The 27,627-nt window shown below is 44.7% G+C and overlaps 16 non-coding genes and 2 pseudogenes across 16 annotated transcripts; all 18 read left to right on the top strand.

Annotated features, from left to right (window-relative positions):
* Positions 1 to 332: 332 nt before the first annotated feature.
* LOC141233578 (U2 spliceosomal RNA) lies at positions 333 to 523 on the top strand. The gene has a single exon (XR_012299652.1). It is a non-coding gene; the product is annotated as a U2 spliceosomal RNA (small nuclear RNA).
* Positions 524 to 1,644: 1,121 nt separating this feature from the next.
* Positions 1,645 to 1,835, top strand: LOC141233637 (U2 spliceosomal RNA). The gene has a single exon (XR_012299710.1). It is a non-coding gene; the product is annotated as a U2 spliceosomal RNA (small nuclear RNA).
* Positions 1,836 to 2,946: 1,111 nt separating this feature from the next.
* LOC141233577 (U2 spliceosomal RNA) lies at positions 2,947 to 3,137 on the top strand. The gene has a single exon (XR_012299651.1). It is a non-coding gene; the product is annotated as a U2 spliceosomal RNA (small nuclear RNA).
* A 1,121-nt stretch (positions 3,138 to 4,258) lies between these two features.
* On the top strand, positions 4,259 to 4,449 carry LOC141233576 (U2 spliceosomal RNA). Its single transcript, XR_012299650.1, has one exon. It is a non-coding gene; the product is annotated as a U2 spliceosomal RNA (small nuclear RNA).
* Positions 4,450 to 5,565: 1,116 nt separating this feature from the next.
* On the top strand, positions 5,566 to 5,657 carry LOC141233719 (U2 spliceosomal RNA; annotated as a pseudogene).
* A 789-nt stretch (positions 5,658 to 6,446) lies between these two features.
* On the top strand, positions 6,447 to 6,633 carry LOC141233696 (U2 spliceosomal RNA). Its single transcript, XR_012299756.1, has one exon. It is a non-coding gene; the product is annotated as a U2 spliceosomal RNA (small nuclear RNA).
* Positions 6,634 to 7,754: 1,121 nt separating this feature from the next.
* On the top strand, positions 7,755 to 7,945 carry LOC141233727 (U2 spliceosomal RNA). Its single transcript, XR_012299768.1, has one exon. It is a non-coding gene; the product is annotated as a U2 spliceosomal RNA (small nuclear RNA).
* A 1,121-nt stretch (positions 7,946 to 9,066) lies between these two features.
* On the top strand, positions 9,067 to 9,257 carry LOC141233575 (U2 spliceosomal RNA). Its single transcript, XR_012299649.1, has one exon. It is a non-coding gene; the product is annotated as a U2 spliceosomal RNA (small nuclear RNA).
* A 1,121-nt stretch (positions 9,258 to 10,378) lies between these two features.
* On the top strand, positions 10,379 to 10,569 carry LOC141233612 (U2 spliceosomal RNA). Its single transcript, XR_012299685.1, has one exon. It is a non-coding gene; the product is annotated as a U2 spliceosomal RNA (small nuclear RNA).
* A 1,121-nt stretch (positions 10,570 to 11,690) lies between these two features.
* LOC141233574 (U2 spliceosomal RNA) lies at positions 11,691 to 11,881 on the top strand. Its single transcript, XR_012299648.1, has one exon. It is a non-coding gene; the product is annotated as a U2 spliceosomal RNA (small nuclear RNA).
* Positions 11,882 to 17,988: 6,107 nt separating this feature from the next.
* Positions 17,989 to 18,196, top strand: LOC141233681 (U2 spliceosomal RNA; annotated as a pseudogene).
* A 1,115-nt stretch (positions 18,197 to 19,311) lies between these two features.
* On the top strand, positions 19,312 to 19,502 carry LOC141233620 (U2 spliceosomal RNA). The gene has a single exon (XR_012299693.1). It is a non-coding gene; the product is annotated as a U2 spliceosomal RNA (small nuclear RNA).
* A 1,115-nt stretch (positions 19,503 to 20,617) lies between these two features.
* Positions 20,618 to 20,808, top strand: LOC141233603 (U2 spliceosomal RNA). The gene has a single exon (XR_012299676.1). It is a non-coding gene; the product is annotated as a U2 spliceosomal RNA (small nuclear RNA).
* Positions 20,809 to 21,923: 1,115 nt separating this feature from the next.
* LOC141233573 (U2 spliceosomal RNA) lies at positions 21,924 to 22,114 on the top strand. Its single transcript, XR_012299647.1, has one exon. It is a non-coding gene; the product is annotated as a U2 spliceosomal RNA (small nuclear RNA).
* A 1,115-nt stretch (positions 22,115 to 23,229) lies between these two features.
* LOC141233571 (U2 spliceosomal RNA) lies at positions 23,230 to 23,420 on the top strand. Its single transcript, XR_012299645.1, has one exon. It is a non-coding gene; the product is annotated as a U2 spliceosomal RNA (small nuclear RNA).
* Positions 23,421 to 24,535: 1,115 nt separating this feature from the next.
* LOC141233570 (U2 spliceosomal RNA) lies at positions 24,536 to 24,726 on the top strand. The gene has a single exon (XR_012299644.1). It is a non-coding gene; the product is annotated as a U2 spliceosomal RNA (small nuclear RNA).
* Positions 24,727 to 25,844: 1,118 nt separating this feature from the next.
* LOC141233569 (U2 spliceosomal RNA) lies at positions 25,845 to 26,035 on the top strand. The gene has a single exon (XR_012299643.1). It is a non-coding gene; the product is annotated as a U2 spliceosomal RNA (small nuclear RNA).
* A 1,115-nt stretch (positions 26,036 to 27,150) lies between these two features.
* Positions 27,151 to 27,341, top strand: LOC141233568 (U2 spliceosomal RNA). The gene has a single exon (XR_012299642.1). It is a non-coding gene; the product is annotated as a U2 spliceosomal RNA (small nuclear RNA).
* The last annotated feature ends 286 nt before the right edge of the window (positions 27,342 to 27,627 follow it).

The following is a 27,627-nucleotide window of genomic DNA, read 5'->3' as shown; positions in this document are numbered from 1 at the left end:
AGCAGCAGGAGAGGTATGTAATCAGCAGCCCTCCTGCTAAGGGTAGACAGCTGCTCGTTCCACCCCACCCCCCGCCTTAATTGGTTCTCCTCCCTTCCAACGGTGTTGAGGCGGGTGGGAACAGCAGGGGGTGAAGGTGCTGTGTTTAAAGAGGTGGAGTTATGCAGATCTAAAACGCGTGGATTGCAGCAGCAGCAAGCCGAAAAGTGCAGGCATGTAAGGGATCTAGAGGTTGACAACATGTCTTCTTAACGGGAGTCCAGGAGCTCATCTCCACAAATGGACTTTTCAGGATCCTTGGGTGGCTCCGTAGTTTGAAACCAATTCTGGTTATCGCTTCTCGGCCTTTTGGCTAAGATCAAGTGTAGTATCTGTTCTTATCAGTTTAATATCTGATACGTCCCCTATCTGGGGACCATATATTAAATGGATTTTTAGAACAGGGAGATGGAAAAAGAGCTTGCTCTGTCCACTCCACGCATTGACCTGGTATTGCAGTATCTCCAGGACCGGTGCACCCCTTCTTTAATGCAGTTTCTAAAATCAGAAAGAATTGAATTCAATGTTTTTTGTTCATTTTGCTTGTTTGTCGGATTTTGGGATGGACTCTTTGGCTTTGCTTTTCTTCTCCTCATTGGATTTTTCATGTTCAAAGTTGCAGAAGCCAGATTACAAGCTCATTTTGGTTCAACTTCAGCAACTGTGCATTGCATTGCCATGTAATGTAATGAAATGCTATCTTTCTAGCTCTCCCTTTTTACTTCCTTTTGGATAAACAGACATATTAGGCAAGCATTTTGGAGCTTTCACCTAAATAACTACAGGTGGTGAGATAAGCTGCACAATATAATTGACCTTTCAGTATATTGTTGCACACACACCATCTATTTAGCAAATGCCCTTGTTATCAACAGCAGCCTTTTAAACTCGCCTGAGCTAACAGGTATGTGCGCTGGTTACTCTGCTGCGCTTAAAATTTCTTTTTTGGTTTGCTACAATGCCTTTTCTGAAACGTTGTCTCCCTCTGCTGGAACACTGACTTCTTTCATTTAATGCCTGCAGACTATAAAAGAGAACCCAACCCAAAAAGTTTGGTTGATTAGTCTGTGGCATTCTGTTAAACTGTTGCTTATGGCGGTCTCTGTGAGCTTCTCAGCGACATTCAGCCAGCCAGGTATCCTGCCTGCAGTAGATGGAATGTGGCAATGGAACGCTGGCTGCGCGTGTCATAATAGGCTCTGAGCCTTTATATACCTGTGCACAGCAGCAGCCACCTTCAGTCTGCTGCTGGACAGCCAGCAGCAGCAGCAGCAGTAGCAGGAGAGGTATGTAATCAGCAACCCTCCTGCTAAGGGTAGACAGCTGCTCGTTCCACCCCACCCCCCGCCTTAATTGGTTCTCCTCCCTTCCAACGGTGTTGAGGCGGGTGGGAACAGCAGGGGGTGAAGGTGCTGTGTTTAAAGAGGTGGAGTTATGCAGATCTAAAACGCGTGGATTGCAGCAGCAGCAAGCCGAAAAGTGCAGGCATGTAAGGGATCTAGAGGTTGACAACATGTCTTCTTAACGGGAGTCCAGGAGCTCATCTCCACAAATGGACTTTTCAGGATCCTTGGGTGGCTCCGTAGTTTGAAACCAATTCTGGTTATCGCTTCTCGGCCTTTTGGCTAAGATCAAGTGTAGTATCTGTTCTTATCAGTTTAATATCTGATACGTCCCCTATCTGGGGACCATATATTAAATGGATTTTTAGAACAGGGAGATGGAAAAAGAGATTGCTCTGTCCACTCCACGCATTGACCTGGTATTGCAGTATCTCCAGGACCGGTGCACCCCTTCTTTAATGCAGTTTCTAAAATCAGAAAGAATTGAATTCAATGTTTTTTGTTCATTTTGCTTGTTTGTCGGATTTTGGGATGGACTCTTTGGCTTTGCTTTTCTTCTCCTCATTGGATTTTTCATGTTCAAAGTTGCAGAAGCCAGATTACAAGCTCATTTTGGTTCAACTTCAGCAACTGTGCATTGCATTGCCATGTAATGTAATGAAATGCTATCTTTCTAGCTCTCCCTTTTTACTTCCTTTTGGATAAACAGACATATTAGGCAAGCATTTTGGAGCTTTCACCTAAATAACTACAGGTGGTGAGATAAGCTGCACAATATAATTGACCTTTCAGTATATTGTTGCACACACACCATCTATTTAGCAAATGCCCTTGTTATCAACAGCAGCCTTTTAAACTCACCTGAGCTAACAGGTATGTGCGCTGGTTACTCTGCTGCGCTTAAAATTTCTTTTTTGGTTTGCTACAATGCCTTTTCTGAAACGTTGTCTCCCTCTGCTGGAACACTGACTTCTTTCATTTAATGCCTGCAGACTATAAAAGAGAACCCAACCCAAAAAGTTTGGTTGATTAGTCTGTGGCATTCTGTTAAACTGTTGCTTATGGCGGTCTCTGTGAGCTATCAGCGACATTCAGCCAGCCAGGTATCCTGCCTGCAGTAGATGGAATGTGGCAATGGAACGCTGGCTGCGCGTGTCATAATAGGCTCTGAGCCTTTATATACCTGTGCACAGCAGCAGCCACCTTCAGTCTGCTGCTGGACAGCCAGCAGCAGCAGCAGGAGAGGTATGTAATCAGCAGCCCTCCTGCTAAGGGTAGACAGCTGCTCGTTCCACCCCACCCCCCGCCTTAATTGGTTCTCCTCCCTTCCAACGGTGTTGAGGCGGGTGGGAACAGCAGGGGGTGAAGGTGCTGTGTTTAAAGAGGTGGAGTTATGCAGATCTAAAACGCGTGGATTGCAGCAGCAGCAAGCCGAAAAGTGCAGGCATGTAAGGGATCTAGAGGTTGACAACATGTCTTCTTAACGGGAGTCCAGGAGCTCATCTCCACAAATGGACTTTTCAGGATCCTTGGGTGGCTCCGTAGTTTGAAACCAATTCTGGTTATCGCTTCTCGGCCTTTTGGCTAAGATCAAGTGTAGTATCTGTTCTTATCAGTTTAATATCTGATACGTCCCCTATCTGGGGACCATATATTAAATGGATTTTTAGAACAGGGAGATGGAAAAAGAGCTTGCTCTGTCCACTCCACGCATTGACCTGGTATTGCAGTATCTCCAGGACCGGTGCACCCCTTCTTTAATGCAGTTTCTAAAATCAGAAAGAATTGAATTCAATGTTTTTTGTTCATTTTGCTTGTTTGTCGGATTTTGGGATGGACTCTTTGGCTTTGCTTTTCTTCTCCTCATTGGATTTTTCATGTTCAAAGTTGCAGAAGCCAGATTACAAGCTCATTTTGGTTCAACTTCAGCAACTGTGCATTGCATTGCCATGTAATGTAATGAAATGCTATCTTTCTAGCTCTCCCTTTTTACTTCCTTTTGGATAAACAGACATATTAGGCAAGCATTTTGGAGCTTTCACCTAAATAACTACAGGTGGTGAGATAAGCTGCACAATATAATTGACCTTTCAGTATATTGTTGCACACACACCATCTATTTAGCAAATGCCCTTGTTATCAACAGCAGCCTTTTAAACTCACCTGAGCTAACAGGTATGTGCGCTGGTTACTCTGCTGCGCTTAAAATTTCTTTTTTGGTTTGCTACAATGCCTTTTCTGAAACGTTGTCTCCCTCTGCTGGAACACTGACTTCTTTCATTTAATGCCTGCAGACTATAAAAGAGAACCCAACCCAAAAAGTTTGGTTGATTAGTCTGTGGCATTCTGTTAAACTGTTGCTTATGGCGGTCTCTGTGAGCTTCTCAGCGACATTCAGCCAGCCAGGTATCCTGCCTGCAGTAGATGGAATGTGGCAATGGAACGCTGGCTGCGCGTGTCATAATAGGCTCTGAGCCTTTATATACCTGTGCACAGCAGCAGCCACCTTCAGTCTGCTGCTGGACAGCCAGCAGCAGCAGCAGCAGCAGCAGGAGAGGTATGTAATCAGCAACCCTCCTGCTAAGGGTAGACAGCTGCTCGTTCCACCCCACCCCCCGCCTTAATTGGTTCTCCTCCCTTCCAACGGTGTTGAGGCGGGGGGGAACAGCAGGGGGTGAAGGTGCTGTGTTTAAAGAGGTGGAGTTATGCAGATCTAAAACGCGTGGATTGCAGCAGCAGCAAGCCGAAAAGTGCAGGCATGTAAGGGAAATAGAGGTTGACAACATGTCTTCTTAACGGGAGTCCAGGAGCTCATCTCCACAAATGGACTTTTCAGGATCCTTGGGTGGCTCCGTAGTTTGAAACCAATTCTGGTTATCGCTTCTCGGCCTTTTGGCTAAGATCAAGTGTAGTATCTGTTCTTATCAGTTTAATATCTGATACGTCCCCTATCTGGGGACCATATATTAAATGGATTTTTAGAACAGGGAGATGGAAAAAGAGCTTGCTCTGTCCACTCCACGCATTGACCTGGTATTGCAGTATCTCCAGGACCGGTGCACCCCTTCTTTAATGCAGTTTCTAAAATCAGAAAGAATTGAATTCAATGTTTTTTGTTCATTTTGCTTGTTTGTCGGATTTTGGGATGGACTCTTTGGCTTTGCTTTTCTTCTCCTCATTGGATTTTTCATGTTCAAAGTTGCAGAAGCCAGATTACAAGCTCATTTTGGTTCAACTTCAGCAACTGTGCATTGCATTGCCATGTAATGTAATGAAATGCTATCTTTCTAGCTCTCCCTTTTTACTTCCTTTTGGATAAACAGACATATTAGGCAAGCATTTTGGAGCTTTCACCTAAATAACTACAGGTGGTGAGATAAGCTGCACAATATAATTGACCTTTCAGTATATTGTTGCACACACCATCTATTTAGCAAATGCCCTTGTTATCAACAGCAGCCTTTTAAACTCGCCTGAGCTAACAGGTATGTGCGCTGGTTACTCTGCTGCGCTTAAAATTTCTTTTTTGGTTTGCTACAATGCCTTTGCTGAAACGTTGTCTCCCTCTGCTGGAACACTGACTTCTTTCATTTAATGCCTGCAGACTATAAAAGAGAACCCAACCCAAAAAGTTTGGTTGATTAGTCTGTGGCATTCTGTTAAACTGTTGCTTATGGCGGTCTCTGTGAGCTTCTCAGCGACATTCAGCCAGCCAGGTATCCTGCCTGCAGTAGATGGAATGTGGCAATGGAACGCTGGCTGCGCGTGTCATAATAGGCTCTGAGCCTTTATATACCTGTGCACAGCAGCAGCCACCTTCAGTCTGCTGCTGGACGGACAGCAGCAGCAGCAGCAGCAGGAGAGGTATGTAATCAGCAGCCCTCCTGCTAAGGGTAGACAGCTGCTGGTTCCACCCCACCCCCCGCCTTAATTGGTTCTCCTCCCTTCCAACGGTGTTGAGGCGGGTGGGAACAGCAGGGGGTGAAGGTGCTGTGTTTAAAGAGGTGGAGTTATGCAGATCTAAAACGCGTGGATTGCAGCAGCAGCAAGCCGAAAAGTGCAGGCATGTAAGGGATCTAGAGGTTGACAACATGTCTTCTTAACGGGAGTCCAGGAGCTCATCTCCACAAATGGACTTTTCAGGATCCTTGGGTGGCTCCGTAGTTTGAAACCAATTCTGGTTATCGCTTCTCGGCCTTTTGGCTAAGATCAAGTGTAGTATCTTTCGAAAAGGCGGTTTTGGATGTTGGCCGCCCTAGTAGATTGATACATTATGCACACTGGGGTTTAGGCGCTTGTTAGTACGCCAGGTGGCTAATATAGTCATCTGGTGGAAAGCATGGCCCCCCAGGATCGACGCCATTGGGCTGGGGAAGATCGAAAGCCCGAAGTGTGAAGTGCCCCAGGAGTGGTGACCCTGGGGTGCCTTAACTCACTGGGATTGGGAACCCCACTTGAGTTTATGGCACATTTGCACAAGCACTTCAAATTTTCTTTCTTCGCACACACCCTTATTCCGGGCTTTCTGGCCTTAGGATGGGGAATTTTTCAATTCCCGGTCGAAGGTCCGGGCAGTATTATACTGTGAAACCTTCACTATTTATTTAATTTCTTTGTCACTGTGTGTCCACTTATTCACGTGTGTCACGTCCTACTAGGATTTTGTCGGGATGCGGTTCCCTTACGGGTTCCTCTCTTGGCAGGTCTAGGGGGGGAGTGTGTGGCCATCAGGTTCCGCTCCCCCCTGAACCCCCCTGGCTCTCCTCTTTTGGGAGGAGAGCGTTGTTGGCTCCCCTCTTCCGGGAGGGGAGCACAGTCTTTGGCTCCCAGTGCCTTGCTCGGGTGAGAACTCGGGCAGGTGCTGGGGGTAAGATTGGGTCGCCTCTGGCTTCGGCTGGAGGTGGCTTTTTGCCCCTGTTCCTCGCTGTGGCCTTTTGGCTCGGAGGGACGGGGAATGGTTTGGGGGACCCTTCTCCTTTTGGAGAGGGTTTCAAGAAGACCAGCATCCTAGTGCACTTTTTTTGTGGCACTTGTCACTTTTTTAAGCGCACTCGGGTTTTGTACACGAATTCGGGCTTTCGATAAAAAAAAAAAAAAATCCGTTCTTATCAGTTTAATATCTGATACGTCCCCTATCTGGGGACCATATATTAAATGGATTTTTAGAACAGGGAGATGGAAAAAGAGCTTGCTCTGTCCACTCCACGCATTGACCTGGTATTGCAGTATCTCCAGGACCGGTGCACCCCTTCTTTAATGCAGTTTCTAAAATCAGAAAGAATTGAATTCAATGTTTTTTGTTCATTTTGCTTGTTTGTCAGATTTTGGGATGGACTCTTTGGCTTTGCTTTTCTTCTCCTCATTGGATTTTTCATGTTCAAAGTTGCAGAAGCCAGATTACAAGCTCATTTTGGTTCAACTTCAGCAACTGTGCATTGCATTGCCATGTAATGTAATGAAATGCTATCTTTCTAGCTCTCCCTTTTTACTTCCTTTTGGATAAACAGACATATTAGGCAAGCATTTTGGAGCTTTCACCTAAATAACTACAGGTGGTGAGATAAGCTGCACAATATAATTGACCTTTCAGTATATTGTTGCACACACACCATCTATTTAGCAAATGCCCTTGTTATCAACAGCAGCCTTTTAAACTCACCTGAGCTAACAGGTATGTGCGCTGGTTACTCTGCTGCGCTTAAAATTTCTTTTTTGGTTTGCTACAATGCCTTTTCTGAAACGTTGTCTCCCTCTGCTGGAACACTGACTTCTTTCATTTAATGCCTGCAGACTATAAAAGAGAACCCAACCCAAAAAGTTTGGTTGATTAGTCTGTGGCATTCTGTTAAACTGTTGCTTATGGCGGTCTCTGTGAGCTTCTCAGCGACATTCAGCCAGCCAGGTATCCTGCCTGCAGTAGATGGAATGTGGCAATGGAACGCTGGCTGCGCGTGTCATAATAGGCTCTGAGCCTTTATATACCTGTGCACAGCAGCAGCCACCTTCAGTCTGCTGCTGGACAGCCAGCAGCAGCAGCAGCAGCAGCAGGAGAGGTATGTAATCAGCAGCCCTCCTGCTAAGGGTAGACAGCTGCTCGTTCCACCCCACCCCCCGCCTTAATTGGTTCTCCTCCCTTCCAACGGTGTTGAGGCGGGTGGGAACAGCAGGGGGTGAAGGTGCTGTGTTTAAAGAGGTGGAGTTATGCAGATCTAAAACGCGTGGATTGCAGCAGCAGCAAGCCGAAAAGTGCAGGCATGTAAGGGATCTAGAGGTTGACAACATGTCTTCTTAACGGAAGTCCAGGAGCTCATCTCCACAAATGGACTTTTCAGGATCCTTGGGTGGCTCCGTAGTTTGAAACCAATTCTGGTTATCGCTTCTCGGCCTTTTGGCTAAGATCAAGTGTAGTATCTGTTCTTATCAGTTTAATATCTGATACGTCCCCTATCTGGGGACTATATATTAAATGGATTTTTAGAACAGGGAGATGGAAAAAGAGCTTGCTCTGTCCACTCCACGCATTGACCTGGTATTGCAGTATCTCCAGGACCGGTGCACCCCTTCTTTAATGCAGTTTCTAAAATCAGAAAGAATTGAATTCAATGTTTTTTGTTCATATTGCTTGTTTGTCGGATTTTGGGATGGACTCTTTGGCTTTGCTTTTCTTCTCCTCATTGGATTTTTCATGTTCAAAGTTGCAGAAGCCAGATTACAAGCTCATTTTGGTTCAACTTCAGCAACTGTGCATTGCATTGCCATGTAATGTAATGAAATGCTATCTTTCTAGCTCTCCCTTTTTACTTCCTTTTGGATAAACAGACATATTAGGCAAGCATTTTGGAGCTTTCACCTAAATAACTACAGGTGGTGAGATAAGCTGCACAATATAATTGACCTTTCAGTATATTGTTGCACACACACCATCTATTTAGCAAATGCCCTTGTTATCAACAGCAGCCTTTTAAACTCACCTGAGCTAACAGGTATGTGCGCTGGTTACTCTGCTGCGCTTAAAATTTCTTTTTTGGTTTGCTACAATGCCTTTTCTGAAACGTTGTCTCCCTCTGCTGGAACACTGACTTCTTTCATTTAATGCCTGCAGACTATAAAAGAGAACCCAACCCAAAAAGTTTGGTTGATTAGTCTGTGGCATTCTGTTAAACTGTTGCTTATGGCGGTCTCTGTGAGCTTCTCAGCGACATTCAGCCAGCCAGGTATCCTGCCTGCAGTAGATGGAATGTGGCAATGGAACGCTGGCTGCGCGTGTCATAATAGGCTCTGAGCCTTTATATACCTGTGCACAGCAGCAGCCACCTTCAGTCTGCTGCTGGACAGCCAGCAGCAGCAGCAGCAGCAGCAGGAGAGGTATGTAATCAGCAGCCCTCCTGCTAAGGGTAGACAGCTGCTCGTTCCACCCCACCCCCCGCCTTAATTGGTTCTCCTCCCTTCCAACGGTGTTGAGGCGGGTGGGAACAGCAGGGGGTGAAGGTGCTGTGTTTAAAGAGGTGGAGTTATGCAGATCTAAAACGCGTGGATTGCAGCAGCAGCAAGCCGAAAAGTGCAGGCATGTAAGGGATCTAGAGGTTGACAACATGTCTTCTTAACGGAAGTCCAGGAGCTCATCTCCACAAATGGACTTTTCAGGATCCTTGGGTGGCTCCGTAGTTTGAAATCAATTCTGGTTATCGCTTCTCGGCCTTTTGGCTAAGATCAAGTGTAGTATCTGTTCTTATCAGTTTAATATCTGATACGTCCCCTATCTGGGGACCATATATTAAATGGATTTTTAGAACAGGGAGATGGAAAAAGAGCTTGCTCTGTCCACTCCACGCATTGACCTGGTATTGCAGTATCTCCAGGACCGGTGCACCCCTTCTTTAATGCAGTTTCTAAAATCAGAAAGAATTGAATTCAATGTTTTTTGTTCATTTTGCTTGTTTGTCGGATTTTGGGATGGACTCTTTGGCTTTGCTTTTCTTCTCCTCATTGGATTTTTCATGTTCAAAGTTGCAGAAGCCAGATTACAAGCTCATTTTGGTTCAACTTCAGCAACTGTGCATTGCATTGCCATGTAATGTAATGAAATGCTATCTTTCTAGCTCTCCCTTTTTACTTCCTTTTGGATAAACAGACATATTAGGCAAGCATTTTGGAGCTTTCACCTAAATAACTGCAGGTGGTGAGATAAGCTGCACAATATAATTGACCTTTCAGTATATTGTTGCACACACACCATCTATTTAGCAAATGCCCTTGTTATCAACAGCAGCCTTTTAAACTCACCTGAGCTAACAGGTATGTGCGCTGGTTACTCTGCTGCGCTTAAAATTTCTTTTTTGGTTTGCTACAATGCCTTTTCTGAAACGTTGTCTCCCTCTGCTGGAACACTGACTTCTTTCATTTAATGCCTGCAGACTATAAAAGAGAACCCAACCCAAAAAGTTTGGTTGATTAGTCTGTGGCATTCTGTTAAACTGTTGCTTATGGCGGTCTCTGTGAGCTTCTCAGCGACATTCAGCCAGCCAGGTATCCTGCCTGCAGTAGATGGAATGTGGCAATGGAACGCTGGCTGCGCGTGTCATAATAGGCTCTGAGCCTTTATATACCTGTGCACAGCAGCAGCCACCTTCAGTCTGCTGCTGGACAGCCAGCAGCAGCAGCAGCAGCAGCAGGAGAGGTATGTAATCAGCAGCCCTCCTGCTAAGGGTAGACAGCTGCTCGTTCCACCCCACCCCCCGCCTTAATTGGTTCTCCTCCCTTCCAACGGTGTTGAGGCGGGTGGGAACAGCAGGGGGTGAAGGTGCTGTGTTTAAAGAGGTGGAGTTATGCAGATCTAAAACGCGTGGATTGCAGCAGCAGCAAGCCGAAAAGTGCAGGCATGTAAGGGATCTAGAGGTTGACAACATGTCTTCTTAACGGGAGTCCAGGAGCTCATCTCCACAAATGGACTTTTCAGGATCCTTGGGTGGCTCCGTAGTTTGAAAGCAATTCTGGTTATCGCTTCTCGGCCTTTTGGCTAAGATCAAGTGTAGTATCTGTTCTTATCAGTTTAATATCTGATACGTCCCCTATCTGGGGACCATATATTAAATGGATTTTTAGAACAGGGAGATGGAAAAAGAGCTTGCTCTGTCCACTCCACGCATTGACCTGGTATTGCAGTATCTTCAGGACCGGTGCACCCCTTCTTTAATGCAGTTTCTAAAATCAGAAAGAATTGAATTCAATGTTTTTTGTTCATTTTGCTTGTTTGTCGGATTTTGGGATGGACTCTTTGGCTTTGCTTTTCTTCTCCTCATTGGATTTTTCATGCTCAAAGTTGCAGAAGCCAGATTACAAGCTCATTTTGGTTCAACTTCAGCAACTGTGCATTGCATTGCCATGTAATGTAATGAAATGCTATCTTTCTAGCTCTCCCTTTTTACTTCCTTTTGGATAAACAGACATATTAGGCAAGCATTTTGGAGCTTTCACCTAAATAACTACAGGTGGTGAGATAAGCTGCACAATATAATTGACCTTTCAGTATATTGTTGCACACACACCATCTATTTAGCAAATGCCCTTGTTATCAACAGCAGCCTTTTAAACTCACCTGAGCTAACAGGTATGTGCGCTGGTTACTCTGCTGCGCTTAAAATTTCTTTTTTGGTTTGCTACAATGCCTTTTCTGAAACGTTGTCTCCCTCTGCTGGAACACTGACTTCTTTCATTTAATGCCTGCAGACTATAAAAGAGAACCCAACCCAAAAAGTTTGGTTGATTAGTCTGTGGCATTCTGTTAAACTGTTGCTTATGGCGGTCTCTGTGAGCTTCTCAGCGACATTCAGCCAACCAGGTATCCTGCCTGCAGTAGATGGAATGTGGCAATGGAACGCTGGCTGCGCGTGTCATAATAGGCTCTGAGCCTTTATATACCTGTGCACAGCAGCAGCCACCTTCAGTCTGCTGCTGGACAGCCAGCAGCAGCAGCAGCAGCAGCAGGAGAGGTATGTAATCAGCAGCCCTCCTGCTAAGGGTAGACAGCTGCTCGTTCCACCCCACCCCCCGCCTTAATTGGTTCTCCTCCCTTCCAACGGTGTTGAGGCGGGTGGGAACAGCAGGGGGTGAAGGTGCTGTGTTTAAAGAGGTGGAGTTATGCAGATCTAAAACGCGTGGATTGCAGCAGCAGCAAGCCGAAAAGTGCAGGCATGTAAGGGATCTAGAGGTTGACAACATGTCTTCTTAACGGGAGTCCAGGAGCTCATCTCCACAAATGGACTTTTCAGGATCCTTGGGTGGCTCCGTAGTTTGAAACCAATTCTGGTTATCGCTTCTCGGCCTTTTGGCTAAGATCAAGTGTAGTATCTGTTCTTATCAGTTTAATATCTGATACGTCCCCTATCTGGGGACCATATATTAAATGGATTTTTAGAACAGGGAGATGGAAAAAGAGCTTGCTCTGTCCACTCCACGCATTGACCTGGTATTGCAGTATCTCCAGGACCGGTGCACCCCTTCTTTAATGCAGTTTCTAAAATCAGAAAGAATTGAATTCAATGTTTTTTGTTCATTTTGCTTGTTTGTCGGATTTTGGGATGGACTCTTTGGCTTTGCTTTTCTTCTCCTCATTGGATTTTTCATGTTCAAAGTTGCAGAAGCCAGATTACAAGCTCATTTTGGTTCAACTTCAGCAACTGTGCATTGCATTGCCATGTAATGTAATGAAATGCTATCTTTCTAGCTCTCCCTTTTTACTTCCTTTTGGATAAACAGACATATTAGGCAAGCATTTTGGAGCTTTCACCTAAATAACTACAGGTGGTGAGATAAGCTGCACAATATAATTGACCTTTCAGTATATTGTTGCACACACACCATCTATTTAGCAAATGCCCTTGTTATCAACAGCAGCCTTTTAAACTCACCTGAGCTAACAGGTATGTGCGCTGGTTACTCTGCTGCGCTTAAAAGTTCTTTTTTGGTTTGCTACAATGCCTTTTCTGAAACGTTGTCTCCCTCTGCTGGAACACTGACTTCTTTCATTTAATGCCTGCAGACTATAAAAGAGAACCCAACCCAAAAAGTTTGGTTGATTAGTCTGTGGCATTCTGTTAAACTGTTGCTTATGGCGGTCTCTGTGAGCTTCTCAGCGACATTCAGCCAGCCAGGTATCCTGCCTACAGTAGATGGAATGTGGCAATGGAACGCTGGCTGCGCGTGTCATAATAGGCTCTGAGCCTTTATATACCTGTGCACAGCAGCAGCCACCTTCAGTCTGCTGCTGGACAGCCAGCAGCAGCAGCAGCAGGAGAGGTATGTAATCAGCAGCCCTCCTGCTAAGGGTAGACAGCTGCTCGTTCCACCCCACCCCCCGCCTTAATTGGTTCTCCTCCCTTCCAACGGTGTTGAGGCGGGTGGGAACAGCAGGGGGTGAAGGTGCTGTGTTTAAAGAGGTGGAGTTATGCAGATCTAAAACGCGTGGATTGCAGCAGCAGCAAGCCGAAAAGTGCAGGCATGTAAGGGATCTAGAGGTTGACAACATGTCTTCTTAACGGGAGTCCAGGAGCTCATCTCCACAAATGGACTTTTCAGGATCCTTGGGTGGCTCCGTAGTTTGAAACCAATTCTGGTTATCGCTTCTCGGCCTTTTGGCTCAGACCTAGTGTTTGGACAAGAGGTTCCTTGTGTACTAGCCCTCGGCCTTCCAGCATCGCCACTTCGGTGGCTTAAGCTGGATGCTGCTATAGGGGGAGAGTGAGGAGGAAACGAGAAGGCGATTCCTGAAGCGACCATGGGTGTCAAGCTTCGCTTTGCTGGGACCGGGGATCCCCGGGTCAAGAATGCTTTCCGTATCGAGGTCTCTGAGGAGAAGAAGGACCATTTCTCGTTGTCATACCTGGTCAACGCCATTTTCTATGAAATCTTGAAGATCCAGAAGTCGGAGATCATCTGTTTGCAGGAGTTCAGAAGGGAGCATAGGTACGTCTTGGTGCTTTCTTCTATGGCGGCTTGCCAAAACCTTTTCAAAACTCTTCAAGTCCTTTCAGAGCACCCTCAGCTGGATGGACTTATCTTCACTGTACTCTACTCTAAGGGGGATATCCCGGTGGTAGTATTCATGCACAGCCCCTTTATCTCCCGGGATGATATCACTGCATTCCTGAGAAGACACTGCATTTTTGTGCAATTCTCCCATAAAATCTTAAATGGAGAAGGGCTGTGGACTGGGAAGTATAAATACTTTGTGAGGTTTGGGATAGACCCTCATGGTCCTGGAGGTATTCACTATCCTCCCCTGAACTTTACAATTGGAAGAGACTCTGGATATCTGTTTTTTCCCGAGGCGCCATTGTTCTGCAGGAGATGCAACATGTTCGGGCATATCCAGGATTTCTGCAAACAATTGCCAAACTGTAGAAAGTGCAACAAGTACGGTCATCTGGCGAAGGATTGTTCCAACCCGGTGGTATGTGATGCCTGCGGGGAGGAAGGACATGTGATTCGGGATTGTAAGGCTAAAGTCAAGCCTAGGTCCTTCTCCGAAGTGACCAAAGGTAAGCCTACTGTCCCTGCTGTTACCCCACAGGTGACTACTGCAGAGATCAATGAGGAGACGGAGCCCCCTGAGGTTGAAGATCTGGTGGGTGAGGCCCAGACCCTGTTGGACCCTCCAGCCCCTGCTGGGCCAAGTATGGAGATCTCCGAGTTGGATGTGGACCTCCCTCATCAGTCCGAAATATGTGGTGAGGGTGACATGGATGTGTCTCTTGCTCGAACCCCTGCATTGTCCTGGGGTGCTACAGACGAAGAGGTGGCCAGGGATGGTGGCCAAGGAGACTTTACTTCTGGGAGGTCTTTTGATGATGATGATACTCCTGAACTGGCCAATAAATAACCCAGACGAGAGTACTCACCTGCCAGCGGAGGGTGCGACAGTCCTGCAAGTGACCGCATTTACCCGCAGGATGTCTTCTCCCCTGATGCTCCTTACCTTGGCATCCCTGAGAGCATCAACACCTTTGGGGTGCTTTCCCAGTCTGATGATAATGGATGAGTATGGTGTGATCAACATTGAGTCATGTATTTCTTTTCTTTAATTAATGTCTTGCCAATCTGGTTGGGATGTAGTGTCCCTAAATGTAAGGCAGATCAGATCTAAAATCAGAAGAACAACTGTTCTGGACTACCTGAAACATTTAGGTGCTGATGTTTTTTGCCTTCAGGAGTGTGGGATTCAGGATGCTCCTTGTGACAAAGACTGGCCTTACGGACAGCATATCTGGTCAGGGTCTAATCATAATAAAAATGATGGGGTGGGGATATTAGTTGGGAATAAAGAAATCTCTATTGATAGTTATATTGTGGTGGAGGTGGGCCGATGTTTAATTGCATTTTTGAGTTATAGAGGGTGGCGGGTCAGAATTATTAATTTATATTGCCCTACAGGGAAGGAAGAGCGGCTTGCTCTTCTTGAAAAATTAAGTTTTTTTCTTCCAGGGAAATCTCCCACTATTTTTGTTGGGGACGTTAATTGTGTCACAGAAGGAAAGTGTGACATAACAGGAAAGAAATTGTCCCATTTAATTTGTGATTTTTCCTTTTTAGATGCAGCAGTTGTTGTTCTTGGCATGCCACCACCGCCGACATACCATGCTGACCGTGGTGAGATTCATTCCAGAATTGATTTAATGTTATTTTCTAAAAATATGGTATGTTTGGATTTTTCTCAACAAAAGGTACCTTTTTCGGACCATGAATGTTTGAGAGGCGTGTTTTGTGCGAATGGTGACCAAGTGTATGGCGGTGGGGTATGGAAGTTGAATGCAAGGCTGTTAGAGGATGATGAGGTGATGAATGAGTTTAATGTAAAGTATGAAAGATGGAGAATGCGTAAGAAGGATTTTGTGTGTGTTCTTGACTGGTGGGACTGGGTGAAAGTGCAATTTAAAACTTTCTTCAAAAAGTGGGGCTATAGAAAAGCTGCCAGATATAGGAATAGGTTTAATGACCTTAATAGACGGATTGACTGGTTGAGAAAGTGTGTTGCAAGTGGTTTGGAGATGTCTGATCAACTTACTGAGGCTAAGAATGAATTGAAGCGTGTGTTGGATGAGAAAGGAAAGGAAATTATATATCGTACTAAAATTGAGCACCTGGAGAAAAATGAGAAGTGTGCGAGGTTCTTTTTTAAAAAAATGAATGGTAGGAAGACTGATATGAATGAAGTTGTGAATGAAAGTGGAACCAACTGTATGGGTGAGGATGTGCTGAAAGAAGTGAATAGGTTTTATAGCAAGTTGTATGATGAGAAATGGATTGACTCTGGGCTTGTGTCATATGTTCTGAATGGTGTGGAGAAAAAACTTGATTCTGAGGAGCGTGATCTGTTGTGTGAGGATGTAGTTCTGGATGAAGTGAAGAATGTGGTGTGGAGTGCTAAAAAGAGTAAGACTCCTGGGAAAGATGGTATACCTGTAGAGTTGTATGTGAAAGCATGGGAAGTTTTGGGAACAGATTTGACTGAGGTATGTAAGTATATGTGGGTGAATGGTAGGTTGTGTGAATCAATGAAAGAAGGAGTGGTTGTGCTTGTGTATAAAAAGGGTGAGAGGAAACGTTTGGAAAACTGGAGACCAATAACACTGCTGAATTCAGATTATAAGGTCTACAGTAAGTTACTGGCAAATCGTATGCGTGAAGTGATTGGTAGTGTTGTGGAGGAGGACCAAGTATGTGCAGTGCCTGGAAGAAGTATGAGTGATAACTTGTTATTGTTGAGAGATATGATTGGGGATTGCAAGGATAGAAAGCAGAAATGTATGACTTTAGCTATTGATTTTGAGAAGGCGTTTGACAGGGTTTCGCATGTGTTTTTGTTTAAAGTACTGGAAAGAATGGGGTTTCCTAGAGAATTTGTGAATTGTGTAAAATCATTGTATGATTGTGTGTCAAGTGAGTTCTTGGTTAATGGGTGGCTGTGTGACAAAGTGAATATTAGGTCAGGAGTAAGGCAGGGGTGTCCTATGTCCCCCGTCTTATTTGTATGTGTAATAGAACCATTGTTATGTTTGATTAGACGGGATAAAATGATGAGAGGTTTGTTGGTGCCTGGTAGTGGTGGTAAGCATGTGAAAGGTTTAGGTTATATGGATGATGTTGTGGTTGTGAGTGAAAGTATGGCTTCTTTGAGTAGAATTAAATTGCTTTTGGATTTTTTTGTTGGTGCGTCTGGTTTTAGGGTAAATTGGAATAAATGTAGTTTTAAATGTTTTGGAGATAGTAGTATTCGTATGGATGGTGTAAAGTGTGAAGAGGGTGCAATCAAGATTTTGGGCGTATTATTTAATGATGACTTAAAAGGGAATGAAAGTTGGGAAGAGTGTGGTATGCGGGTTGAACGTAAATTGAATTTTTGGCGAATGAGAGAATTGACTCTGCGTGGTAAGGTGTTAATTATCAAAGCAGTGATTCTCCCTATCCTGCTTTATGTGGCGACTGTTTTTCCTTCTCCTTACAGGAAAATTAAGAGAATAGAGAAGTTGGTATTCACATTCCTGTGGTGTAGTAAGATGGAGAAGTTGAAGCGGGAGAGCCTTTTTAAGGCTTGTCAGCATGGTGGGCTGGCCTTTCCCAATATTGAAGTTTTTTTAGGCCTTAATTATATTAAGACTGTGGTTATTTTGCTGGGTAAAGGCAATAAAGGTGCTTTTATGGCTAATTATTCTGCTGGATGGATGTTGTATGGGTTATGCTGGAGGAAGAGAGATGCGAGTGTGCCTGTGGCCTTTAAGTGTCCTGTTTGGTATGAGGTGATTGAGAAATTTGTGAGAAAGCATGATTTGTTGAGTGTGGGAATGAATGATTTTAGAATGACCAAGAATGTGGTGAAAAGAATGAGTGCAAATGAGGTAGAGTGTAATATTGTTGGGCTGAGAGGGAATGAGGTTTCAGATGCATGGAAGAAGTTAGATACGTATGGGATGTCAAACAAACAGAAGGATGTGGTGTGGATGACTTTACATAATATTTTACCTGTGAGAGAAATGCAGAAGAAAAGAGAGTTGATAAGAACAGATGTGTGTCCGAGAGTGGGATGTGGTGGTTGTGAGACTGTCAGGCATGTTATGTGGGATTGTGAGTACGCGTACAGTGTGTGGAAGTGTGTAGGTGGATTGTGTAAGGGTTTAGCAGGCGTGAATTTTGTGGATTGGCGTGTGGCGATGTTTGGAATTGGTGCGTGTAGTCGGTCTAAAGATAGAATTTTATGGTTGATAATGGCTTGTGTGATGGAGAGTTTGTGGGATGCAAGGAACCTTGGACTTTTCAAGAGGAAATCTTTATCAGTGAATGAATGTGTTAGACTTATTCTTTCAAGACTATACCTGATATATAAGTTGGACAGCAGAGGCGGTGGTGGCACAGATGCCGAAGGGATTTGGAAATTTAAAAAGTGGCATTACCTTATCAAATACCAGTGATTTTTTTTCTTTGTGATTCCTTGAAGTTTCTGCATTTGTGTTACGTAAAGGATGTTCCCTTGTGATTATATTTCGTCTTATACTACTGCTAAATAAATAGAACCATGATGATGAGAAGTTTTAAGTAGCAAATTTTGGAGAAATTCATACTGTTTGCTAAAAAACTAAACTGAATGGTTTAAAAAAAAAAAAAAAAAAAAATCTGTTCTTATCAGTTTAATATCTGATACGTCCCCTATCTGGGGACCATATATTAAATGGATTTTTAGAACAGGGAGATGGAAAAAGAGCTTGCTCTGTCCACTCCACGCATTGACCTGGTATTGCAGTATCTCCAGGACCGGTGCACCCCTTCTTTAGTGCAGTTTCTAAAATCAGAAAGAATTGAATTCAATGTTTTTTGTTCATTTTGCTTGTTTGTCGGATTTTGGGATGGACTCTTTGGCTTTGCTTTTCTTCTCCTCATTGGATTTTTCATGTTCAAAGTTGCAGAAGCCAGATTACAAGCTCATTTTGGTTCAACTTCAGCAACTGTGCATTGCATTGCCATGTAATGTAATGTAATGCTATCTTTCTAGCTCTCCCTTTTTACTTCCTTTTGGATAAACAGACATATTAGGCAAGCATTTTGGAGCTTTCACCTAAATAACTACAGGTGGTGAGATAAGCTGCACAATATAATTGACCTTTCAGTATATTGTTGCACACACACCATCTATTTAGCAAATGCCCTTGTTATCAACAGCAGCCTTTTAAACTCACCTGAGCTAACAGGTATGTGCGCTGGTTACTCTGCTGCGCTTAAAATTTCTTTTTTGGTTTGCTACAATGCCTTTTCTGAAACGTTGTCTCCCTCTGCTGGAACACTGACTTCTTTCATTTAATGCTTGCAGACTATAAAAGAGAACCCAACCCAAAAAGTTTGGTTGATTAGTCTGTGGCATTCTGTTAAACTGTTGCTTATGGCGGTCTCTGTGAGCTTCTCAGCGACATTCAGCCAGCCAGGTATCCTGCCTGCAGTAGATGGAATGTGGCAATGGAACGCTGGCTGCGCGTGTCATAATAGGCTCTGAGGCTTTATATACCTGTGCACAGCAGCAGCCACCTTCAGTCTGCTGCTGGACAGCCAGCAGCAGCAGCAGCAGGAGAGGTATGTAATCAGGAGCCCTCCTGCTAAGGGTAGACAGCTGCTCGTTCCACCCCACCCCCCGCCTTAATTGGTTCTCCTCCCTTCCAACGGTGTTGAGGCGGGTGGGAACAGCAGGGGGTGAAGGTGCTGTGTTTAAAGAGGTGGAGTTATGCAGATCTAAAACGCGTGGATTGCAGCAGCAGCAAGCCGAAAAGTGCAGGCATGTAAGGGATCTAGAGGTTGACAACATGTCTTCTTAACGGGAGTCCAGGAGCTCATCTCCACAAATGGACTTTTCAGGATCCTTGGGTGGCTCCGTAGTTTGAAACCAATTCTGATTATCGCTTCTCGGCCTTTTGGCTAAGATCAAGTGTAGTATCTGTTCTTATCAGTTTAATATCTGATACGTCCCCTATCTGGGGACCATATATTAAATGGATTTTTAGAACAGGGAGATGGAAAAAGAGCTTGCTCTGTCCACTCCACACATTGACCTGGTATTGCAGTATCTCCAGGACCGGTGCACCCCTTCTTTAATGCAGTTTCTAAAATCAGAAAGAATTGAATTCAATGTTTTTTGTTCATTTTGCTTGTTTGTCGGATTTTGGGATGGACTCTTTGGCTTTGCTTTTCTTCTCCTCATTGGATTTTTCATGTTCAAAGTTGCAGAAGCCAGATTACAAGCTCATTTTGGTTCAACTTCAGTAACTGTGCATTGCATTGCCATGTAATGTGATGCAATGCTATCTTTCTAGCTCTCCCTTTTTACTTCCTTTTGGATAAACAGACATATTAGGCAAGCATTTTGGAGCTTTCACCTAAATAACTACAGGTGGTGAGATAAGCTGCACAATATAATTGACCTTTCAGTATATTGTTGCACACACACCATCTATTTAGCAAATGCCCTTGTTATCAACAGCAGCCTTTTAAACTCACCTGAGCTAACAGGTATGTGCGCTGGTTACTCTGCTGTGCTTAAAATTTCTTTTTTGGTTTGCTACAATGCCTTTTCTGAAACGTTGTCTCCCTCTGCTGGAACACTGACTTCTTTCATTTAATGCCTGCAGACTATAAAAGAGAACCCAACCCAAAAAGTTTGGTTGATTAGTCTGTGGCATTCTGTTAAACTGTTGCTTATGGCGGTCTCTGTGAGCTTCTCAGCGACATTCAGCCAGCCAGGTATCCTGCCTGCAGTAGATGGAATGTGGCAATGGAACGCTGGCTGCGCGTGTCATAATAGGCTCTGAGCCTTTATATACCTGTGCACAGCAGCAGCCACCTTCAGTCTGCTGCTGGACAGCCAGCAGCAGCAGCAGCAGGAGAGGTATGTAATCAGGAGCCCTCCTGCTAAGGGTAGACAGCTGCTCGTTCCACCCCACCCCCCGCCTTAATTGGTTCTCCTCCCTTCCAACGGTGTTGAGGCGGGTGGGAACAGCAGGGGGTGAAAGTGCTGTGTTTAAAGAGGTGGAGTTATGCAGATCTAAAACGCGTGGATTGCAGCAGCAGCAAGCCGAAAAGTGCAGGCATGTAAGGGATCTAGAGGTTGACAACATGTCTTCTTAACGGGAGTCCAGGAGCTCATCTCCACAAATGGACTTTTCAGGATCCTTGGGTGGCTCCGTAGTTTGAAACCAATTCTGGTTATCGCTTCTCGGCCTTTTGGCTAAGATCAAGTGTAGTATCTGTTCTTATCAGTTTAATATCTGATACGTCCCCTATCTGGGGACCATATATTAAATGGATTTTTAGAACAGGGAGACGGAAAAAGAGCTTGCTCTGTCCACTCCACGCATTGACCTGGTATTGCAGTATCTCCAGGACCGGTGCACCCCTTCTTTAATGCAGTTTCTAAAATCAGAAAGAATTGAATTCAATGTTTTTTGTTCATTTTGCTTGTTTGTCGGATTTTGGGATGGACTCTTTGGCTTTGCTTTTCTTCTCCTCATTGGATTTTTCATGTTCAAAGTTGCAGAAGCCAGATTACAAGCTCATTTTGGTTCAACTTCAGCAACTGTGCATTGCATTGCCATGTAATGTGATGCAATGCTATCTTTCTAGCTCTCCCTTTTTACTTCCTTTTGGATAAACAGACATATTAGGCAAGCATTTTGGAGCTTTCACCTAAATAACTACAGGTGGTGAGATAAGCTGCACAATATAATTGACCTTTCAGTATATTGTTGCACACACACCATCTATTTAGCAAATGCCCTTGTTATCAACAGCAGCCTTTTAAACTCACCTGAGCTAACAGGTATGTGCGCTGGTTACTCTGCTGCGCTTAAAATTTCTTTTTTGGTTTGCTACAATGCCTTTTCTGAAACGTTGTCTCCCTCTGCTGGAACACTGACTTCTTTCATTTAATGCCTGCAGACTATAAAAGAGAACCCAACCCAAAAAGTTTGGTTGATTAGTCTGTGGCATTCTGTTAAACTGTTGCTTATGGCGGTCTCTGTGAGCTTCTCAGCGACATTCAGCCAGCCAGGTATCCTGCCTGCAGTAGATGGAATGTGGCAATGGAACGCTGGCTGCGCGTGTCATAATAGGCTCTGAGCCTTTATATACCTGTGCACAGCAGCAGCCACCTTCAGTCTGCTGCTGGACAGCCAGCAGCAGCAGCAGCAGGAGAGGTATGTAATCAGGAGCCCTCCTGGTAAGGGTAGACAGCTGCTCGTTCCACCCCACCCCCCGCCTTAATTGGTTCTCCTCCCTTCCAACGGTGTTGAGGCGGGTGGGAACAGCAGGGGGTGAAGGTGCTGTGTTTAAAGAGGTGGAGTTATGCAGATCTAAAACGCGTGGATTGCAGCAGCAGCAAGCCGAAAAGTGCAGGCATGTAAGGGATCTAGAGGTTGACAACATGTCTTCTTAACGGGAGTCCAGGAGCTCATCTCCACAAATGGACTTTTCAGGATCCTTGGGTGGCTCCGTAGTTTGAAACCAATTCTGGTTATCGCTTCTCGGCCTTTTGGCTAAGATCAAGTGTAGTATCTGTTCTTATCAGTTTAATATCTGATACGTCCCCTATCTGGGGACCATATATTAAATGGATTTTTAGAACAGGGAGATGGAAAAAGAGCTTGCTCTGTCCACTCCACGCATTGACCTGGTATTGCAGTATCTCCAGGACCGGTGCACCCCTTCTTTAATGCAGTTTCTAAAATCAGAAAGAATTGAATTCAATGTTTTTTGTTCATTTTGCTTGTTTGTCGGATTTTGGGATGGACTCTTTGGCTTTGCTTTTCTTCTCCTCATTGGATTTTTCATGTTCAAAGTTGCAGAAGCCAGATTACAAGCTCATTTTGGTTCAACTTCAGCAACTGTGCATTGCATTGCCATGTAATGTGATGCAATGCTATCTTTCTAGCTCTCCCTTTTTACTTCCTTTTGGATAAACAGACATATTAGGCAAGCATTTTGGAGCTTTCACCTAAATAACTACAGGTGGTGAGATAAGCTGCACAATATAATTGACCTTTCAGTATATTGTTGCACACACACCATCTATTTAGCAAATGCCCTTGTTATCAACAGCAGCCTTTTAAACTCACCTGAGCTAACAGGTATGTGCGCTGGTTACTCTGCTGCGCTTAAAATTTATTTTTTGGTTTGCTACAATGCCTTTTCTGAAACGTTGTCTCCCTCTGCTGGAACACTGACTTCTTTCATTTAATGCCTGCAGACTATAAAAGAGAACCCAACCCAAAAAGTTTGGTTGATTAGTCTGTGGCATTCTGTTAAACTGTTGCTTATGGCGGTCTCTGTGAGCTTCTCAGCGACATTCAGCCAGCCAGGTATCCTGCCTGCAGTAGATGGAATGTGGCAATGGAACGCTGGCTGCGCGTGTCATAATAGGCTCTGAGCCTTTATATACCTGTGCACAGCAGCAGCCACCTTCAGTCTGCTGCTGGACAGCCAGCAGCAGCAGCAGCAGGAGAGGTATGTAATCAGGAGCCCTCCTGGTAAGGGTAGACAGCTGCTCGTTCCACCCCACCCCCCGCCTTAATTGGTTCTCCTCCCTTCCAACGGTGTTGAGGCGGGTGGGAACAGCAGGGGGTGAAGGTGCTGTGTTTAAAGAGGTGGAGTTATGCAGATCTAAAACGCGTGGATTGCAGCAGCAGCAAGCCGAAAAGTGCAGGCATGTAAGGGATCTAGAGGTTGACAACATGTCTTCTTAACGGGAGTCCAGGAGCTCATCTCCACAAATGGACTTTTCAGGATCCTTGGGTGGCTCCGTAGTTTGAAACCAATTCTGGTTATCGCTTCTCGGCCTTTTGGCTAAGATCAAGTGTAGTATCTGTTCTTATCAGTTTAATATCTGATACGTCCCCTATCTGGGGACCATATATTAAATGGATTTTTAGAACAGGGAGATGGAAAAAGAGCTTGCTCTGTCCACTCCACGCATTGACCTGGTATTGCAGTATCTCCAGGACCGGTGCACCCCTTCTTTAATGCAGTTTCTAAAATCAGAAAGAATTGAATTCAATGTTTTTTGTTCATTTTGCTTGTTTGTCGGATTTTGGGATGGACTCTTTGGCTTTGCTTTTCTTCTCCTCATTGGATTTTTCATGTTCAAAGTTGCAGAAGCCAGATTACAAGCTCATTTTGGTTCAACTTCAGCAACTGTGCATTGCATTGCCATGTAATGTGATGCAATGCTATCTTTCTAGCTCTCCCTTTTTACTTCCTTTTGGATAAACAGACATATTAGGCAAGCATTTTGGAGCTTTCACCTAAATAACTACAGGTGGTGAGATAAGCTGCACAATATAATTGACCTTTCAGTATATTGTTGCACACACACCATCTATTTAGCAAATGCCCTTGTTATCAACAGCAGCCTTTTAAACTCACCTGAGCTAACAGGTATGTGCGCTGGTTACTCTGCTGCGCTTAAAATTTATTTTTTGGTTTGCTACAATGCCTTTTCTGAAACGTTGTCTCCCTCTGCTGGAACACTGACTTCTTTCATTTAATGCCTGCAGACTATAAAAGAGAACCCAACCCAAAAAGTTTGGTTGATTAGTCTGTGGCATTCTGTTAAACTGTTGCTTATGGCGGTCTCTGTGAGCTTCTCAGCGACATTCAGCCAGCCAGGTATCCTGCCTGCAGTAGATGGAATGTGGCAATGGAACGCTGGCTGCGCGTGTCATAATAGGCTCTGAGCCTTTATATACCTGTGCACAGCAGCAGCCACCTTCAGTCTGCTGCTGGACAGCCAGCAGCAGCAGCAGCAGGAGAGGTATGTAATCAGGAGCCCTCCTGCTAAGGGTAGACAGCTGCTCGTTCCACCCCACCCCCCGCCTTAATTGGTTCTCCTCCCTTCCAACGGTGTTGAGGCGGGTGGGAACAGCAGGGGGTGAAGGTGCTGTGTTTAAAGAGGTGGAGTTATGCAGATCTAAAACGCGTGGATTGCAGCAGCAGCAAGCCGAAAAGTGCAGGCATGTAAGGGATCTAGAGGTTGACAACATGTCTTCTTAACGGGAGTCCAGGAGCTCATCTCCACAAATGGACTTTTCAGGATCCTTGGGTGGCTCCGTAGTTTGAAACCAATTCTGGTTATCGCTTCTCGGCCTTTTGGCTAAGATCAAGTGTAGTATCTGTTCTTATCAGTTTAATATCTGATACGTCCCCTATCTGGGGACCATATATTAAATGGATTTTTAGAACAGGGAGATGGAAAAAGAGCTTGCTCTGTCCACTCCACGCATTGACCTGGTATTGCAGTATCTCCAGGACCGGTGCACCCCTTCTTTAATGCAGTTTCTAAAATCAGAAAGAATTGAATTCAATGTTTTTTGTTCATTTTGCTTGTTTGTCGGATTTTGGGATGGACTCTTTGGCTTTGCTTTTCTTCTCCTCATTGGATTTTTCATGTTCAAAGTTGCAGAAGCCAGATTACAAGCTCATTTTGGTTCAACTTCAGCAACTGTGCATTGCATTGCCATGTAATGTGATGCAATGCTATCTTTCTAGCTCTCCCTTTTTACTTCCTTTTGGATAAACAGACATATTAGGCAAGCATTTTGGAGCTTTCACCTAAATAACTACAGGTGGTGAGATAAGCTGCACAATATAATTGACCTTTCAGTATATTGTTGCACACACACCATCTATTTAGCAAATGCCCTTGTTATCAACAGCAGCCTTTTAAACTCACCTGAGCTAACAGGTATGTGCGCTGGTTACTCTGCTGCGCTTAAAATTTCTTTTTTGGTTTGCTACAATGCCTTTTCTGAAACGTTGTCTCCCTCTGCTGGAACACTGACTTCTTTCATTTAATGCCTGCAGACTATAAAAGAGAACCCAACCCAAAAAGTTTGGTTGATTAGTCTGTGGCATTCTGTTAAACTGTTGCTTATGGCGGTCTCTGTGAGCTTCTCAGCGACATTCAGCCAGCCAGGTATCCTGCCTGCAGTAGATGGAATGTGGCAATGGAACGCTGGCTGCGCGTGTCATAATAGGCTCTGAGCCTTTATATACCTGTGCACAGCAGCAGCCACCTTCAGTCTGCTGCTGGACAGCCAGCAGCAGCAGCAGCAGCAGGAGAGGTATGTAATCAGGAGCCCTCCTGCTAAGGGTAGACAGCTGCTCGTTCCACCCCACCCCCCGCCTTAATTGGTTCTCCTCCCTTCCAACGGTGTTGAGGCGGGTGGGAACAGCAGGGGGTGAAGGTGCTGTGTTTAAAGAGGTGGAGTTATGCAGATCTAAAACGCGTGGATTGCAGCAGCAGCAAGCCGAAAAGTGCAGGCATGTAAGGGATCTAGAGGTTGACAACATGTCTTCTTAACGGGAGTCCAGGAGCTCATCTCCACAAATGGACTTTTCAGGATCCTTGGGTGGCTCCGTAGTTTGAAACCAATTCTGGTTATCGCTTCTCGGCCTTTTGGCTAAGATCAAGTGTAGTATCTGTTCTTATCAGTTTAATATCTGATACGTCCCCTATCTGGGGACCATATATTAAATGGATTTTTAGAACAGGGAGATGGAAAAAGAGCTTGCTCTGTCCACTCCACGCATTGACCTGGTATTGCAGTATCTCCAGGACCGGTGCACCCCTTCTTTAATGCAGTTTCTAAAATCAGAAAGAATTGAATTCAATGTTTTTTGTTCATTTTGCTTGTTTGTCGGATTTTGGGATGGACTCTTTGGCTTTGCTTTTCTTCTCCTCATTGGATTTTTCATGTTCAAAGTTGCAGAAGCCAGATTACAAGCTCATTTTGGTTCAACTTCAGCAACTGTGCATTGCATTGCCATGTAATGTGATGCAATGCTATCTTTCTAGCTCTCCCTTTTTACTTCCTTTTGGATAAACAGACATATTAGGCAAGCATTTTGGAGCTTTCACCTAAATAACTACAGGTGGTGAGATAAGCTGCACAATATAATTGACCTTTCAGTATATTGTTGCACACACACCATCTATTTAGCAAATGCCCTTGTTATCAACAGCAGCCTTTTAAACTCACCTGAGCTAACAGGTATGTGCGCTGGTTACTCTGCTGCGCTTAAAATTTCTTTTTTGGTTTGCTACAATGCCTTTTCTGAAACGTTGTCTCCCTCTGCTGGAACACTGACTTCTTTCATTTAATGCCTGCAGACTATAAAAGAGAACCCAACCCAAAAAGTTTGGTTGATTAGTCTGTGGCATTCTGTTAAACTGTTGCTTATGGCGGTCTCTGTGAGCTTCTCAGCGACATTCAGCCAGCCAGGTATCCTGCCTGCAGTAGATGGAATGTGGCAATGGAACGCTGGCTGCGCGTGTCATAATAGGCTCTGAGCCTTTATATACCTGTGCACAGCAGCAGCCACCTTCAGTCTGCTGCTGGACAGCCAGCAGCGGCAGCAGCAGGAGAGGTATGTAATCAGGAGCCCTCCTGCTAAGGGTAGACAGCTGCTCGTTCCACCCCACCCCCCGCCTTAATTGGTTCTCCTCCCTTCCAACGGTGTTGAGGCGGGTGGGAACAGCAGGGGGTGAAGGTGCTGTGTTTAAAGAGGTGGAGTTATGCAGATCTAAAACGCGTGGATTGCAGCAGCAGCAAGCCGAAAAGTGCAGGCATGTAAGGGATCTAGAGGTTGACAACATGTCTTCTTAACGGGAGTCCAGGAGCTCATCTCCACAAATGGACTTTTCAGGATCCTTGGGTGGCTCCGTAGTTTGAAACCAATTCTGGTTATCGCTTCTCGGCCTTTTGGCTAAGATCAAGTGTAGTATCTGTTCTTATCAGTTTAATATCTGATACGTCCCCTATCTGGGGACCATATATTAAATGGATTTTTAGAACAGGGAGATGGAAAAAGAGCTTGCTCTGTCCACTCCACGCATTGACCTGGTATTGCAGTATCTCCAGGACCGGTGCACCCCTTCTTTAATGCAGTTTCTAAAATCATAAAGAATTGAATTCAATGTTTTTTGTTCATTTTGCTTGTTTGTCGGATTTTGGGATGGACTCTTTGGCTTTGCTTTTCTTCTCCTCATTGGATTTTTCATGTTCAAAGTTGCAGAAGCCAGATTACAAGCTCATTTTGGTTCAACTTCAGCAACTGTGCATTGCATTGCCATGTAATGTGATGCAATGCTATCTTTCTAGCTCTCCCTTTTTACTTCCTTTTGGATAAACAGACATATTAGGCAAGCATTTTGGAGCTTTTA

This window comes from Phyllobates terribilis, unplaced genomic scaffold (genome assembly GCF_046119375.1).
Source record: "Phyllobates terribilis strain yellow unplaced genomic scaffold, ASM4611937v1 Scaffold_602__1_contigs__length_984359, whole genome shotgun sequence".
NCBI lineage: Eukaryota > Metazoa > Chordata > Amphibia > Anura > Dendrobatidae > Phyllobates > Phyllobates terribilis.
This window is presented reverse-complemented; position numbering and strand designations above follow the sequence as displayed.